The sequence below is a fragment of the Dermacentor andersoni genome, chromosome 8 (genome assembly GCF_023375885.2).
Source record: "Dermacentor andersoni chromosome 8, qqDerAnde1_hic_scaffold, whole genome shotgun sequence".
Lineage (NCBI taxonomy): Eukaryota > Metazoa > Arthropoda > Arachnida > Ixodida > Ixodidae > Dermacentor > Dermacentor andersoni.
This window is the reverse complement of record NC_092821.1, coordinates 84,316,623-84,334,773: the sequence shown is the minus strand read 5'-3', so window position 1 is coordinate 84,334,773 and position 18,151 is coordinate 84,316,623. Positions and strand designations below refer to the sequence as shown.

The 18,151-nt window shown below is 48.3% G+C and overlaps 1 protein-coding gene and 1 long non-coding RNA gene across 7 annotated transcripts in view; one reads left to right on the top strand and one right to left on the bottom strand.

The window, feature by feature from the left end:
• The window catches only part of LOC129386731 (uncharacterized), a 99,474-nt gene that overhangs the window by 47,436 nt on the left and 33,887 nt on the right, over positions 1 to 18,151 (bottom strand). The window lies entirely within an intron of this gene.
• LOC129386730 (uncharacterized) overlaps positions 1 to 18,151 on the top strand; it is a 106,109-nt gene that overhangs the window by 78,823 nt on the left and 9,135 nt on the right. Inside the window, exon 1 of one of the 5 annotated variants that reach the window (XR_011896072.1) lies at positions 1,390 to 1,639. The exons of 3 other annotated variants lie outside the window; for them this stretch is intronic. The gene's annotated coding sequence lies outside the window, so the exon portion shown is untranslated. Of the gene's footprint in view, positions 1 to 1,389; positions 1,645 to 18,151 lie in introns of those variants that run through there. One more of the 5 variants, XR_011896073.1, reaches the window with a different exon arrangement.

Below are 18,151 nucleotides of genomic sequence, written 5' to 3'. Positions count from 1 at the left end.
TATCATCATTCCTAGTACCCGGATTTTCTCTACTATAGGGATGGGTAGGCCGTTTGATGCCGTTTATTGGATCTTTTGCTTTTCCAGGGGGGTGTAGCATTTAGGTGGGCGCCCTTTTCTGACTGGTCTATATAGCAGCAATTCGGATTTTTCGGCCCAGCAGGCGAGTCCCGTGCCCACGAGGTAGTTTTCTGCGCATTGGATAGCCTGTTGTAAACGTTGCTCGATCGCTCCGTCGCTGCCCGTTGTCGTCCAGATCGTAATATCATCCGCGTATAGCATGTGATGCAGTCCTTCGATTTGAAACAATCGGTCGAGCAACCCCAGCAGGACGAGGTTGAAGAGCATTGGCGAGATCACCGAGCCCTGCGGGGTACCCCAGCTGCCGATGTTGATTTGCTCTGACTGTAGTTGTCCCACTCGCATGCGAGCGGTTCTTCCCGTGAGGAAGTTTCGGACGTAGTTGTACGTGCGTAGGCCGATATTTAGCTTGTCTGTTTGTCGCAATATGGCATCGTGGCGAACGTTATCAAAGGCCCTCTTAAGGTCCAGCCCGAGGATGGCTCTCGTCGAACGCCACGGATTGTCTATGATTTGGTGTTTTAGTTGCAGAAGGGCGTCTTGCGTGGAGAGATGTCTTCTGAACCCAATCATGGTGTGTGGAAATAAGTCGTCGTCCTCGAAGTAATCCGTGAGTCTATTGAGAAACACGTGCTCCATTAACTTGCCCACGCAAGACGTGAGGGAGATGGGGCGCAGATTCTCCAGCTGTAATTTCTTGCCGGGTTTCGGTATAAGTGTGATATTTGCTTCTTTCCATTGCCGGGGTAGCTTGCCGTGCGCCCAATACTCGTTAATGTATTTTGTTAGTTTCTCGATCGATCCGTGATCGAGATTGCGTAGTGCCCTATTGGGTATTCGATCGGGGCCAGGGGCCGGCTTGGTGTTCAGCTTTACGAGGGCCGCCTGGATTTCGGCAACGGAGAATTCCTCGTCTAGGGTGGCGTTGGTTTCTCCTGAGTAGTCTGGATATATTTGTGCTGGTGTTTGGGATACGTAAAGGCGTTCCGCATCCTGTAGGAATTGTTCTTCCGTTCCCCCGTAAGCGTGTATGATTTTGTATATGCCTTGCATGTGTGTGGTGTTGGTGTTGGCGGGGTCGATCAGGTACCGCAGTATCTGCCACGTTCAACGCGTGGTGAGTTGACCATCCATCTCCGCGCATTTCTCTTCCCATTGTTGATGTTGCAGGTTAAGCGCGTGCTTTTTTATTTCTTTATTGAGCTGTGCTATCCGTTAACGCAGTCTCCTATTGTGTCTCTGTTGTTTCCATCGGTGCTGCAAGTGAGTTTTGGCTTCCCACATGTGCAGCAACCGGGTGTCTATTGTCTCGAGCCCAGCTGTCGACGGGATTGTTTGCGTCATGCGCTCGATATCCCACCGCAGTTGGTCGGTCCATTGTTCTATATCTTTGATGTCTTCCATCTGTTGCTCATCACGATGTTAGCGTAGCCGATTCCATTTGTTGATCTTCATTTGACGACCGGCATTGTGTTCCTGAGGACCGCCTTCTGCTTCTATGGAAATAATGTCTTGCATGGTGTTTGTCCAAGTGACTTCGCGTGTGTTGCACGTGAAAGTAAGGTCCGGCGTCGTGTCATTGCTTACGCTGTTGCCCTGCCTTGTTGGTGCCGCGGGGTCGGTGACCAACTCGAGTCCGGCGTATTGCGCCGTTGCCCATAGATGGGTGCCTTTGGGGTGATCGTGCTTGTAATCCCACGCCGTGTGCGCCGCGTTAAAGTCCCCCCCAATGAACAGCTGTTGGCCCTTGGCGATGTCGATTGCCCACCTGAAGAGGACATGGAAGCGGTGCTGGCGGCATCTGGGACTGCTGTAGACGTTGAGTACGAAGATGCTGTTGCGGGTCTTGCGTGATGGAATTAATTCTACGAGAACGTTTTCGATGTCTCTGATTTTGGTGTCGTGTTCGATAGCTGTGTGCGCTCGCTTGACCAATGTGGTGACGTTTGGTTTCTCCGCCTTGCCTGTTATACACTGGTACCCCGCGAGTTTGGCGGGACCATTCGTTTCCTGCAGTATGATGACGTCTGGGCGTTCGGGGATCCTTTTCAGGTATTGTTGTAAGTGCGCTCGTTTGTTTTGGTAACTTCTTCAGTTCCACTGCCATATCGTGTGTTTTTTTTCGATGAGTGTCGGGCCAAGTTTATATCTTGTTACACGTGTTCCGCCGCTTCCCTATGCGACGGTACGATCGTGCTGTTTGCGGCTTCTAATCTCGACAGCCTGAGGTGAACACTCTCCAGGCTCCGCTGGATGGTACGCGTGATGGACGCGATGATAGTTTCCTCGAGATTGCTTAGGCGAGCCTCGAGTGCATCTATTCGCAGGTCGCGTATCGCTGCGCGCCTGCGCTTGGGTCGTGTTGCCTCTGTAAGGGTAGGAGTGGGTCTTCGTTTGGTATCGGGGAACTCGACCTCGTCCTCCTCTATGGGTTCCTCTTCTGTTCCCTGCGTGGCCTGAGTGGTCTGTGAGGGAGTGGGTCTGCGTTTAGTGTCGGGATATATGACTTAGTCCTCTATGGGTTGTTCTTGAGTTTCATGCGTGGCCTCTGTATCGGTACCGCTCTTAACGGCATGCTGGAGTTGTTGTATGAGGTCGTCTTTTGCGCGAATCTGTGTCTGTATGTGTTCTGTTTGCTTCTGCAGTGCTTGTATCGCCTGTGTTAATTTAGTTACCTCCGTCTCTGCTTTAGCGGGTGCTTTGTCGCCAGCCTTCCCGGTTGGTGCTCGTTTTCCCGTCACCGCATCTGCCCAGCTCACCTTCTGGGTGGTTTCGGCGTCTCTTGTTGAGGTCCTTCTGGGGGTGCGGCTGCGAGACCAGCGTAGCTGCTGCTGCCGTGGGTTTGGAGTGCGGCTCCGGGACCGGGAGCGACCTCGGCTGCGGGTTCTGGATCTCGAGCGCGGCTTGCCGGCAGGGGGTGTGGCTTTGGCGGTCGCCTCCGCTTCCTCGGCGGCCCTGTGTCGTTCCCATTGCCTCTTTGTCACGACGTAGGGGGTCTTGTACCTTGCGCGGCAGTTGCGATCCGCCGTCATGTGTGTTCCCCCGCACAGCTTGCAACGTGGGGAGCACTGGTGGCCGGGGCCTGGGTTGAAGGCGTCACAACCATGGCACACTTTGTCCTGAGGATTGGGGCACACGTCCATGCGGTGACCGAGTCTCCCGCAGCCGTGACACATGTTGATTTGCTTGCGATACAGGGCGCAGCGAAGGAGGGCGCCGCCGTACCTGACGTAGGAGGGCACTCGCGGTCCTTGAAAGGCCACTATGACCGTCTTGGTATTACCGAGCCGTTTGGCTGCCAGGGCGTGGGGGTTGCGGGCGTGAACGATGTTGGTGTGAATGGACTTGGCGTCCTCCTCCAACGGGATTCCCCTGATGATTCCCTTCACCGTGTAGTCGGGGCCGTTTCATAGGCACTGACCTCGTGGCGGCGATCACCGATGGTGGTGGCTTCTAATAGTCTGTACTTAGCGGCGTGAGTAGCGTGAGGTGTACTCACGACTATGATGTTTTGGCGGTTGTTGGTGCACACCGTGTCCTCCCCTGCTTCTTGCCCCGGTACGTTGGCCACCCGGTAAATGGCCGATGCGAGGAGCACGGTTCCGGTGGCGGCAACGTCGACGCGTCCTCGTGGTCGTATCACGACCTTGAAATCACTTCGTGGGAGTAGTGGCATTTTACTGTTCCTGATGACTTGCTGCTTGACGTTACGCTGTCTTTGACGTGAACGCTGTCGGTCGCCGTTCGCTCCCTCGCCGGTGCGGGAGTGGGTTCCGTTCTGGGTGTTGCTTTGCGCGGCCTCACGGTTGAATTGGGTCTTGTATCGAATGGTGCACCAACCGTCGCCTTGGAGAAACTCTTCAGGGCAGATATCCTCCCCGTTCACTTGAACTTTCATTACTGCTCCGACAAAGCGAGCTCCGGTGAGGGTTAGTGTGGAGCTGGTCAAAAGCCTCTGTGATGGGGAAGGAAGTCGTTTGCCACTTTGAATATGGTGCCAGTAGAATCTTGGTGACTTCCTGCATACGCTGGTGTTACATTCATGAGGTGAATGAGCGATAATCACAGCGAAATTCTTGGAAAACCGAGCGGACGTGAAGTGCGTTCGCTCCCTTCGGCGACTTCTTCTTCAAGTGGCTGAGGAGTTCTATAGAGATTTATACAGTACCAGTGGCGCCCACGACGATAATGCAAGAGAGAATAGTCTAGAGGAACTCGAAATCCCACAGGTAACGCCGGCAGAAGTAATGAAAGCCTTGGGAGCTATGCAAAGGGGGAAGGCAGCTGGGGAAGATCAGGTAACAGCAGTATTGTTGAAGGATGGTGGGCAGATTGTTCTAGAGAAACTGACCACCCTGTATACGCAATGCCTCATGACCTCGAGCGTACCGGAATCTTGGAAGAACGCTAACATAATCCTAATCCATAAGAAACGGGACTCCAACGACTTGAAAAATTATGGACCGATCAGCTTACTGTCCGTTGCCTACAAAGTATTTACTAAGGTAATCGCAAATAGAATCAGGAACACCTTAGACTTCTGACAACCAAAGGACCAGGCAGGATCCCGTAAAGGCTACTCAACAATAGAGCATGTTCACACTATCAGTCAGGTGAGAGAGAAATGTGCGGAGTATAACCAACCCTTCTATATAGCTTTCATTGATTACGGAAAGCGTTTGATTCAGTCGAAACCTCAGCAGCCATGGAGGCATTACAGAATCATGGTGTAGACGAGCCGTATGTAAAAATATTAAAAGATATCTATAGCGGTTCTACAGCCACCGTAGTCCTCCATAAAGAAAGCAACAAAATCCCAATAAAGAAAGGCGACAGGCAGGGAAATACGATCCCTCCAATGCTATTCACAGCGTGTTTACAGGAGGTATTCAGAGACCTGGATTGGGAAGAATTGGGGATAATAGTTAATGGAGAATACCTTAGTAACTTGCGATTCGCTGATGATATTGCCTTGCTTAGCAACTCAGGGGACCAATTGCAATGCATGCTAACTGACCAGATCATGGATCCAGATCATGGCACTGAAATAATGAGAAGAATAAGAATGGGCTGGTGTGCGTTTGACAGGCATTCTCAAACCATGAACAGCAGGTTGCCATTATCCTTGAAGAGAAAAGTGTATAATATTTGTGTGTTACCAGTACTCACGTATGGGGCAGAAACCTCGAGGCTTACGAAAAGGGTTCTAGTCAAATTGAGGACGACGCAACGAGCTATGGAAAGAAGAATGATGGGTTAACGTTAATGGATAAGAAAAGAGTAGATTGGGTGAGGGAACAAACGAAGCTTAATGACATCTTAGTAGAAATGAAGAAAAAGTAATGGGCATGGGCAGGACATGTAATGAGGAAGGAAGATAACCGATGGTCATTAAGGGTTACGGACTGGATTCCAAGGGAGGGTAAGCGTAGCAGGGGGCGGCAGAAAGTTAGCTGGGCGGATGAGATTAAGAAGTTTGGAGGGACGACATGGCCACAATTAGTACATGACCGGGGTAGTCGGAGAAGTATGGGAGAGGCCTCTGCCCTGCTGTGATCGTAACCAGGCTGATGATATATATATATATACATCTATATTATGAAGGCCTTGCATCAGAATCTACAAGACCTGATCATAGGAGGCAGATCAGTTTCACAGCATAAGCCTTCAAGCACCACCAAGCATTTGGCGTCTTTCGATGGAGCAAACTTTCTTCGTGAAATGGTCGTACAAATCGGTATCGCTACTACTGCTTCTCCTCTCCGCAGAAACTGCAGTGTTTCTCTCTATAAATCTTTTTTTAACGTGAGTGCGAGTATAAGTGCTGCTGTGCATGACTGCTGTTGATTCCGATTTCGAGTGAATTCGGCTTGGCCTCGTTTCCTTTATTGAGTGAATTGCACAGGGTGCCCCAACTATCATGCACCATGTATTTGAAAAATTGGAATTGCGTTACACGAAGAAAGCCTACTGCACATGGTTTCCAGAACAGTGTAGTAGCCGCCAGTACTCTCCCAATCAAGAAAGTGTCCATGAGGCATTTGCAGGCACAGCCAAGGGACATCTAACTGGGTATTTTCAGCGACGTACGCGCAGAAAACCTAGTGCACCTGGTATCCATTACAGTGGAGTAGCCGCGAGGACAATCCTAATTATAAAAGTATCACAGAGACATTTTGCAGGCACACCCAAGAGACATCTAACTGCGGTATTTTCAGCGACGTACTCGAAGAAAACCTAGTGCACATGGTATCCAGTACAGTGGAGTAGCCGGGAGTACTCTCGTATTTTTGAAAGTTTCACTGAAATATTTGCAGGCAGAGCGAAGGGACATCTAACTGCGGTATTTTCGGCGAAGTACTGGTTGCGTATCAAATTTTCCGACTGGTAAAGAAAGCCGACGATAAGAAGTAAAACGCGACTTCGCTCCACCCGCATTATCAATCAGCGCCCTCAAATTAGCTGCGTGGTGTTCATACAGAAATTTAAAACCATATTGTAACGCACAGTTGAGTGACGGTGCTTTAATCACTTCACCTTGGGCGAACTTGTGCCCGACAAACAGTTAAACGAGAGCCTCACTAGAACGTCCACAGCCGTTTTCGCTAGAGACCCGCACCTCTTCTTCTTTTCGCGTGTCCCGCGCTGATGGCACGTTGCTCCGAATGCGCGTGCCGTGCGGGCCCGTGTTGCCCGCTTCACTGCCGCTATCTTTCGCAGGTAGCAGTAAGCAGCTGGACGGACGCAGGAGGCGGCTGGCGTGTAATTTGAAATCATCTTGCGTCATTGTCCCCCTTCCAAGAGTGCATCGTACCGATGCGCATACAGAAGGCGATGGTTTCTATACTGTCAGGAATTCGCAATGTTTGTAGGCGCAAGCAGGTATTGCCTGTCGTAGTACGGTTTCATTCGGACGACATGAACGATTTCTGTTCGATGCCGCCGTCGTGATGAGGTTACTTGACCTTCTGGAGCAACTTCATAGTTCAATGGACTGATTCGGCGAATTATCCTATACGGGCCAAAATAACGACGAAGAAGCTTCTCTGATAGGATGCGCATCCGTACGGGAGTCCACACCCATACTTTGTCTCCAGGTGCATACTGGACGTCTCTTCGTCGCAAGTTGTATCGGTTCGCGTCAGTTTGTTGCTGCTGCTGAATGCGGTGTCGCGCCAGCTGCCGTGCTTCTTCAGCTCTTTGAGTGAAGTCGCTGACGTCATTGTCATTTTCGAAGGTCTCATCTGCTGGTAGCATTGCATCTAGGTTTGTGGTGACGGTCCGGCCAAACACGAGTTGGAAAGGTGTCATTTGAGTCGTCTCTTGCACAGCGGTATCTTACGCAAACGTGACCCATGTTCGGCACTCCATGTCCACGTATATTGACAACATATCAGTCAGCGTTCTGTTCAGTCGTTCAGTCAGTCCCTTTGTCTGCGGATGATATGGGGTGGTTTTTCGGTGACTGGTGTGCGTCAATTTCATGATGGACTGCGTCAAATGGGCAGTAAAAATGGTTCCTCGGTCCGTGAATAGAACTTTAGGAGCGCCATGCCGTAGTACTATGTTAGTGACGAAAAATTCTCCTACTTCACTGGCCGTTCCTTTGGCGAGAGAACCTGTCTCGGCATATCGAGTTAGATAGTCAGTTGCACCTATGATCCAACGCTTTCCCGATGACGATGTGGGAAACGGGCCAAGTAAGTCCATTCCCACTTGTGCGAATGGAGTTTCCGGTGGCTCTATCGGTTGTAGGAGGCCTGCTGGCTTGAATGGTGGTATTTTACGTCTTTGGCAGTCCCGGCAGGTTCTTACGTAGTGTTGCACAGACTTCAATAACTTTGGCCAGTAATACTTCATGCGGAAGCGTGCGAATGTTCTGCTCACTCCTAAATGTCCTGCTGATGGGTCGTCGTGGCATGCTTCCAATATCTCGAGTCGTAACTTGGAAGGTACGACGAGCAGAACAGTCTGGGCACTATGTCCAAAATTTCTTTTACATAGGACATTGTTTCTCAGGACGAACGACGACAAGCTGCGGGCAAAAGCTCGTGGAATGTCAACAGGGTGTCCTTCGAGGTAATCGATGAGCAGGCGTAAATCCGCGTCGGATCGCTGATGCTGAGGCATTTCTGATGTTGTCACAGCTCCTAGGAACGGGCGATCCTATTCATTTTCCCTAAGCGTAGATTCCGTATATTCAATCGGTGCACGTGACAAGCAACCAGCATCACTGTGCTTGTGACCGGACTTGTATACGACAGTTATATCGTATTCCTGCAGCCGTAGACTCCATCTTGCTAGCCGTCCAGATGGGTCTTTGAGATTCGCCAGCCAGCACAATGAATGGTGCTCGCTGAGAGCTCGGAAGGGTCGGCCATATAAGTATGGTCTAAACTTGCTGATGGCCCAGATCACCGCGAGGCGTTCTTCTCTTTTTGTCGTTGAGTATTTCACTTCAGCCTTCGAAAGTATTCGACTAGCATACGCAATGACTCGTTCCTCTCCGTTTTGCCACTGAATGAGGACGGCACCGAGTCTTAAATTGCTTGTGTCTGTGTGAATATCAGTTTCGGCTTCTTCGTTGAAATGAGCAAGAACTGGGTGGTTCTGAAGACGCTTTCGGAGCTCATTGAAAGCATTCTCCTGCTCATTCAACCAGACGAAAGGCGCGTTTTCCTTTGTTAGCCGCGTTAGTGGTTCGGCGATCCTTAAAAATTTTTGACGAAGCGTCTGTAGTAGGCGCAAAGTCCTAAGAATCGCCTAACAGCCTTTTTGTCAGCTGGTTTAGAAATTTCTCCACGGCCGCAGTCTTCTCAGGGTCCGGGCGAATGCCTTCTGAACTGACGACATGACCGAGGAAAAGCTCGCGAAAGCCGAAATGACATTTCTGCGGTTTTATCGTCAGACCTGCTGATCTAATAGCTTTCATCACAGCCCGCAGTCGTTCTACATGCTCCTCGAAGGTGGTAGAAGAAACCACGACATCATCAAGATTAACGAGACAGGTTGGCCATTTCAGACCGGTGAGCACAGTGTCCATCATCAGCTGAAACGTGGCAGGTGCGGAACAAAGGCCGAATGGAAGCACTTTGAAATCATCTAGTCCATCTGGCGTCACAAATGCCGTCTTTTCACGATCTCGTTCGTCCACTTCTATCTGCCAGTAGTAACTTTTGAGGTCCAGGGAGGAAAAGCATTTGGCATCTCGTAGTCTATCTAGAGTGTCATCGATTCTTGGAAGTGGGTACACATCCCGCTTTGTGACGTCGTTCAGCTTCCGATAATCAATGCAGAAGCGCAAGGTCTGGTCCTTTTTCTTTACAAGTACCGCAGGCGACGCCCACGGACCTGCTGACGGCTGAATTAGATCGTCTTCCAGCATTTCCTTACCTTGACTTCCTATAGCTTCTCTCTCTTTTGGTGACACTCGGTAGGGATGCTGGCAAATAGGCCTCACTGATTCGTTGACAATTATCTGATGTTTGGCAATAGATGTCCGCCGGACTTTGGATGACATTGAAAAACATTCGGCGAACTCTCTTACGAGGGCTTCTATTTGCTTCCTTCTGTCTGGGCGATAGGCCTGGTTCGATGTCGATGGCTGCAAGGACAGAATCCGCATCTTGGAATTGCGATGTTGAAATCTCTGGGATGCTCAGGTCTGTAACTTGGACGGTTCCCTTCTAGGTAATCTAGATAACGGTTCTCTTCGCGACATGTTGCACCTCATTTCCAAAATTATTGAGGAAAGGAAATGAGGTGGAACATGAGGTGCATGTTCCCTTTTTCGAGTAGGAGTCTGGTGTTGCTGTCTGCAATTCCTTCGCAGTCACTGAACGCGTCGCTTCTTACTGCGACGGCTACGCTGGATCTAGGAGGAAGCATCACGTCGTCATCGGCAATGTAAAGGGCGTCGAATTTTTCTTCAGTGTTGAATGCTGCGATAGCGTGCTTTGTTGAAAAGGAAACACATGATTCCGGCAGGTTGATTACAGCGCCATTATCCTGAAAGAAGTTCATGGAAATAATCAAGTCTCTTGGGCACTCGGGATGGACGATAAAGCTAGCGACGTACGTGAAGCCTCGTATTCCTATTCTAGCCGTGCACTTGCCAGTGGGATCGATGAGGTGTCCTCCTGCGGTGCGAATTTGTGGCCCTTTCCATGGTGTCAATACTTTCTTCAGTTTCCTGGCAAGCTCATTACTTATTACCGAGTAATCTGCACCTGTATACACTAACGCGTTCACTTCGTAACCTTCAACAAACACACGTAAATCGGAACCAACGTCGCACTTATGGCAGTGGTTTCTTAATCCCTCGTCGTCGCTCGGAGTCATCGATGGAGGTTCTTGTCTTTTCGCGTTGGCAGCGTCCTTACCTCCTGAAGTCGCTGAATCTAGTTTTCCCGACGCGGGCTCTGTGAACGGCGTCTGGGGGAGCTTGAAGACGGGCGAGGGCTCGGTGACCGATGCCTCAATGGCGCTGTTGATCGAGGTTGGTGTTGCTGGTAGGTGTATGGGGAGCTCTGACGAGTGGACAGATACTCTTCGATTTCGAATGGACGCTCACCATTTCGGGGGCAAGGTGCGCTCACCGGAAAGCCACGAAGCCCTGCTTGGCGATAGTGGCACATTCTGTACAGGTGGCCAGCCTCCCCACAGTGGTAGCAGAGGGGCATTTGGTCAGGAGTGCGCCATACATCAGCCTTCCTGAATCTTCTCTCGGGTGGCGGCAGCGTAGTTCGAGGCATCGAGCTATTAATAGAGGAAGTGGCGGCGACGTCAGCACGTCCGGCAGTTTGCCGCAGCACATCGGCATATGAGACGCTCGGTTGGCGCAGTAGTGGCGCTTGGCGCTGCGCACTGAGCTGTGGTTCCCGAACAACCTGTCTGACCTCTTCACGAACCAGGTCTGCCAGCGAAGAGGGCGTTGGAGCGTTCTGGTCAAGCCGCAGCCTCTGGAGCTCTTCTCGCACTACAGATCGCACGAGCTTCCGTATGATCTCCACGCTGATTCCGAAGACGGCTGGAACTGCGTCTACAGAGGTGATGTTCATCTCCCGATTGTACATCCTTGATCGCTGTTGCAACGTGTTTTCCGTTGTTGTCGCCTCTGAACGAAACTCAGCGACGGTGCGCGCCGGGCTCCGAACCAACCCTGCAAACAGTTCCTGTTTTACGCCCCGCATTACATGGCGTAGTTTCTTGTCCTCGCTCATGTGCGGATCAGCTCGGCGGAATAGGCGGGACATGTCTTCTACATACATGGCCACGCTTTCGTTATTCTGCTGGTTTCTTGCTTGCAGGGCAGCTTCGGCCCTCTCCTTGCGGTCGGTACTCGGGTAAGTCGCCAGCAACTCCCGTCGGAAAGCATCCCACGACCTAAAGGTCGCTTCGTGGTTTTCAAACCACGTTCGAGCGCTGTCCTCTAACGCGAAGTAAACATTTCGTAACTTGCGCTCTCCGTTCCATCCATTGAACTCAGCGACGCGCTCAAAGCGTTCCAGCCAGTCCTCGGCGTCTTCAAATGTGTCGCCGTGGAAAGGCTCTGGCGTCATTGGCGAGTTGACCACGATGTGAATTGGCGTGGCGTGAGTTGTTATCTCGGTAGCGTTTCCGCTAGCAGATGCTGACGCTCCGATCGAATCCGGTAAAGGGGAAAATTCGGGGGGCTCACCACGTAGGCGACGACTGCTGTGTTGGTGAACAGGAGTCAACTCGATGGGTCCAAGTCGCCCTGAGTCCGGGCTCTTTTCTCTAACTTGAGAAGGGCTTGAAATCATACCTCGCGCCTCCACAAGTTTTGTAACGCACAGTTGCACGGTGCTTTAATCACATCACCTTGGGCGAAATTGTGTCCGACAAACAGCTAAACGAGAGCCTCACTAGAACGTTGTTGTTGTTGTCCTCAGTCCACAGCCGTTTTCGCAAGAGACCCGCACCTCTTCTTCTTTTCGCGTGTCCCGCGCTGATGGCACGTTGCTCCGATTGCGCGTGCCTTGAGGGCCCGTGTTGCACGCTTCACTGCCGCTATCTTTCGCAGGTAGCCGTAAGCAGCTGCAAGGACGCAGGAGGCGACTGGCGCGTAATTTGAAATCATCTTGCGTCAATATTAAAGTGATAAAGTACGGATGAGCCAGCCGCCGCTTGTGCTTTTAGTGCGCTTGTCATCCTATTGCCAGGATTTTCAGAAAGAAAGCGAAATTCTCAAAATAGGACCCATGCATCACCACGCCAGTAATGATGCAGTGAGCTATTAGCTCCAATAGAAGTTTAGGTGAGAAAGCTCAAATTATTAGGGCGACAAAACTCTGGTAACGAACTTTAGGTAGGGTGGGGCGGAGTAGGCTTCGGCATCGCCGAAGGGGGCAGCATCCTCCCCGGAAAACTCCGGAGGGGGCTCGGGCTTACCCCCTCCCCCGTAGTCGGTGCCGGTGAGCCTAAGTGCACTTTGAGCTAGCGCACTTCGCCGCTAGTGTCATTCGCAGGCTGCCTCACGGGGAGCCTTAGCGACACTCACTGCAGAGTGAGTGTGCTCGGCGAACACATTTCGCGGCGGCCAATTTTGTAGCCTCGTTAGTAATGTGTAAGAGATAACTAAACTAATATTGAAAGCCGAATGAGGAGTAACTTTTAGTAACTGATGTTTAGGTTGCTAACGTTACAAGGTAATAAAATGGCCACACTGAAAAAACAAAGCAAAAAAAACCCGTAACACGTTAATACCGCTCTCGGGCTGCTTACAGTCTTGCTGTCTTGTCTTGGCTCGTGATGAATAATGTTGTTATCAAGGTTGCAATAAATTACTTCGCTTGTTATGAAGTTGATTCTAAATGCTGTTTCTAACAATGACAAGCAGTTTTTGTGCACCCATTTATAAGTTAACATATGTATCGCCACCAATTCCAGAAAAAAACTTTTCCTTCTCGTGTAGCAGTGCACCGCCAAAATGACGCTCAGCGCGCTGAATTGCACTTGCTCACAGTGCACTCTAGTTTGTCCGTGTGACAGGATTATTAGCCTGTTTTGTGGCCTTCGTAAATCGGCCACTCGTTTAAGTGAGCCCTTGTTACGCAATCTGTTCAGTGTTCATTGGCATAAATACTTTTTACAATTCGCTTTCACAATTTTCTTCTTTGTTTGCTTCTTTATTTCCTTTTCTTTCTTTTTCTTTTTAACTCTTAAGCTGTGAAAGTGGCATAAAGACAGACTTGGGGCCCTATAACGTAAAACTATTCCAATATGTTTCTATTGCAATCTCTTGACGTCAAATTTGCGTAACCACCGACGCAAGCACCGGGCGGTCACCCGCAGGGTCGTCTGAAGAGACCAATCAAACGCTCTCCTCGTTCTTAGGAGGTCACTTTTGTTTGCTTGAAAAACGAATAACATTGCCTACGTTGATCGGTTTGTCGTATCTAATTGGCTGACAAGAGGCGAGGAGAACGCTCAAGTGGAGAGGGATTCACTGGGGCAGAGCCAGTGCACTGAAAATCGATAACATGATGAAGAGGGTGGTGCCGGCGTCTGCGATTGGTCGGCTTTCTCTAACTTAGCTTGTGCTTGCTGGTCGAAAATCACGGCGGCATGCAACGGAAGCTTAAGAATGACGCTAAAACTTACCCTCAGCAAAGAAGAGTTGGCAGAATGAGGTGGTAAATGTGCCGAAAGGGCTCGAAAACGTTACACGGCCACGCAAGAAGTTTCATTATGCGCAAATCACCCATGTTCTCCGGCAGGTGGAGTAGCCAGCGTCTCAGCGATCGGCGGCAGCCATCTTTATTCCTTTCGGAACGGGGCAACCTGCGGCTAATTCCGAAGAAAATTCAGTTTTGTTCGGCATAATAATGCATCTTTATCGCGTACACGTCACTTTGACGCGGTGAGTTTGTGCGGTTTTGTGACGTCGCGTGACTGGCAGGTGAAGTGGGTGCAGTCCGAAAACTTTTTACCAATAGCCGAGGGCTAACGGCGAAAAGGTGTCGAATCAAAAATAACTGTTTTTCTTTTTTCTGTCAAATCATGCATAGTCAGTGTGTACACATCATATCAGATGGGGAGGTATCGCCGTTTTCGTGACGCCGCGTGACAGACACGTGAAGTGGGCGTGGTCGAAAAAAAGATTTTGACTAATCGTGTAGCGCTGATAGCAGAATTGGAATAGAAAAATTTGGAATAGTTTTACGTTATAGCGCCCTTGGTTTTCGGTCTTTAGAAAGGTCGGTCTGTGGCCGAAAACTCGTAATAAACAGTTTTTTTTAAGAAGTGCAGCAGACTATTTAGTTAATAAGCTTCCGGCACGCATAGGTACCTCCGCCCTCACATCACATATATGCTTCTGAGGCCCGCAGTGAGTATTGTGTCTCGCTCATATTTCATTTCTTCTTTCTTGCTTACAGAATATGTTCTTTCTTGGCTGCCAATTATTCATCGAAAAAGCACTCTTTATTGTGTTTCGAATTGTTGCTAGTGAGCAGTGCAATGTTCAATGTATTGAATATTGGTATTTAAGGCAGTCCATATCACCTTTAAAAAATGAATGGTTGTATCTGTAAGAGGTAACAAAAAATTTACCAAGCAGTGTAAAAATACTTTATTTGTGCCCCTATGCAATGTATTTAAAAAAAATTAAAACAATATTTTGCGTTGATAGGTGATAGATCGCAAAAGTAGTTTTCAGCTTTTGAAAGTGCGCTAACACCTATTTATGCCGCAGTTCTTCATTTTGCACCAAATAGCATATGGCGAGCCAGCAAATTGAGCAATTGGCAAATTCTTATAGGCCTGCCTGGCTTCAAGACGAGTCAGGGAATTACACTTTGTTGTATGACTAAACCCCTATCTGTTCTCTAGAAAGAAAATGTAGCGAAACAATGATATTGTACTCAATTTCAAAAGTCGTTTGCAGCACTACTGAAGATATGAGGCGTACGCAGATAATGTTTGCATGCCGCAGTCACAGTGGGGTTGAACTTTTACGTGACAGCTCGTGCTTTATTCACACGCTTAGCCCCAGACCCTCATTGACATTGCTGTGCATTTGTCTCGCTCTGCTCTTGCTTCGAGCTGGATACGTGGAGAGTAATCCCGGGCCCAAGATTGAGGACGTACTGACCTTTCTGAAAGAGTTTCGTGAAGAAATTTCATCCGATTTAAAACAAGTTAACGACCAAATTGCAAGCTTAAATACCCGGGTCACTGCCATTGCAAAAAAGATTAGTAGCGTACCGGCAATCAAAAAGCACTTTGACGCTGTCAAAAATTCTGTTCAGGAAGTTAAGACAAACATATCTAAAGCAAATGAAGAACTCGTCGATGTTGTGGACGACATAAGTAACAGAATGAGGCGCAACAACCTTATAATAAAGGGTATACCCGAAGAGGGCCATGAAGGATACGCCGAATCCGAAGCCATCGTGAAGAAATTTTGTTCCACTCACTTGAAGGTCAACGTTGGAGACATTGAGTGTGCTCACCGTATTGGTCAGCGCCGTCACTGTTTTCAACGTCCTATTATAATTAAATTCCTCAACTTTAAATCTAAAACAGAAGTCCTACAAAATGCCCATAAACTGAAAAATCTCGAGTCCCCTAAAGTGTGGATACAAGAAGACTTTTCGCCTAAGGCACAGTTGGCTCGTAGCAAGTTGCGCGAGTTTGCTAAGAGCAATCATGAGGGAAACGAACGTTTTTCTATTCGTTATATGTCTCTACACTTTAAAGATTCTGTTTACCGGTTCGATTCAGTCACTAATAATGTTGTACAGGTTGCTGCAAGGAACCAACCTTCCAGTAATTGACGAAAAACAACTGAGAGGCGTAAGCTCACGCCCGTACATGCAGTCTCGTTGCTCTTGGCGAATTTCCGCAGCCTTTTTCATAAAATTGATGCACTGAAAACGCTCATACATACTTGCACCACAGATATAGTAATAGGTACGGAAACGTGGCTTTCCAGTGACATCACTAATAGCGAACTTGCACTTGACCCATCTTTTGTAATCTTTCGAAAGGACCGGGAAGGCTTCCGAGGAGGCGGAGTTATTGTGGTCATTAAAGATGACTATCAACCGTCTCTAGTGATAATCGACTCTCCTCTTGAAATAGTGTGGGTCTCTGCACGTATCGGACATGCGCAATGTGTCATTGGTGCATGCTATCGTCCACCCGATAGCCGTTTGGAATTTGTTCATTTTTTCAATGATGCTTTACAACAGGTCTTATCCCAGTTTCCGAAACGCATACTAATATTAGGGGGTGATTTTAATTACCCAGGTATCAAGTGGTCAATTTCTTCGTTAAAGGAAAATTGCAACAGATCTGAGTGTCTTTATTTTCTACAAACCTTGTATTTTCATCACTTAACTCAAGTCGTGCGCGAACCAACTCGGGGTGAACACATACTAGATATTATTTTAACAAATCATCCAGACCTTGCTGCGACACATGTGCTAGAACCATTAAGTGATCACAGGGTGGTGCAATGTTCCTTTTCATTGCAACCTGCCAAGAAATATACAGCGAAAAAACACATTCTCAACTACGCACGCGCCGACACTGGCAGAATAATTGATATGTTAGCCTCATTTACAGCAGAATTTGCAAACAAATTTCAAAACAGAACGGTACATGATAACTGGTGCTTGTTCCGCGATAAACTCAAAGAAGTTGAAACTACATGCATACCAAGAATGACCATCAGCTCAAGGCAGAACGATCCGTGGTTTAACCGCGAAGTGAAGAAGTGTATAAACAAGAAAAAAAGAGCGTTCAGAAAAGCTGCGCGAACAAATGCTCCAGACGACTGGCAAACTTACAAAACCATATCACGTCATACAGAAACAACAATTATCGAAGCTAAACACAAGTTCTTTAATTGCACCCTTCCCAATATGATAAAAACTGATCCGAAAAAGTTTTGGCAAGTAGCTAACCCAAAAGCAGATCACACTGCTCCCTTACTACTTTCCGAAAACGGAGCAGTGCTCAACACAAAAGATAGCACTGAGCTATTTAACAAATGCTTCTCTGCAGTTTTTACTAACGAACTGCCACTTGATAACACTCACATACTTGAACAACCATCTATTCGATTCCCTTTTTCATCCATCATAATAACGGAACATGGTGTTTCTCGTGCCATTGACAGGCTTCCTCATAAGACCAGCCCAGGTCCTGACGGTATAAGTGCTAAACTTCTAAAATTAACCTCGCACTACTCTTCAGTTTTGTTATCTCTAATATTTCAGCAATCACTCGATACAGGGTGCCTACCGGAAGATTGGAAAACAGCATTAGTGATACCGGTATTTAAATCTGGTAATACAGCAGACCCTAATAATTACAGACCTATATCACTGACATCTATCTGCTGCAAATTACTGGAGCACATCCTATACTCTCACATTATAGCCTATCTTAACGATAATAACCTGCTCCTCAATAACCAACATGGCTTTCGCCGAAATCGCTCATGTCAGACGCAACTTTATGAACTTGTAACAGATATTCACATTTCTTTGCACAGATTGATTAGTACAGACGCCATTTTTATTGACTTTTCTAAAGCTTTCGACCGAGTACGTCATAATCGACTAAAACTGAAAGTTAGAAACCTACAGCTTAACTACAACACGACGCGATGGATTGAGAAGTTCCTAACGAACCGATTTCAAGTAATCAGTCTCAACAACTGCTTTTCTAACCGCACTCACGTCACTTCGGGAGTTCCTCAAGGATCCGTCCTTGGGCCACTGCTATTTTTAATATACATAAATGACATCGCAACTAATATTACCTCACAAATACGTGTCTTCGCAGATGACTGCGTCTTATATAATGAAATAAGCTGCCCTGCCGACATCTCTGTATTGCAGTCTGATTTAACAAAACTAACTGACTGGTGTGACACATGGCAGATGGAAATTAACATAGCCAAAACTAAACACGTAAAATTTGCTTCGATACCTCGACCTACCTCTGACCAATATGCAATACGCGGTATTACTGTTGACTCAGTATCTTCAATCAAGTACTTGGGTGTCCTGTTTACCTCCAATTTAAGCTG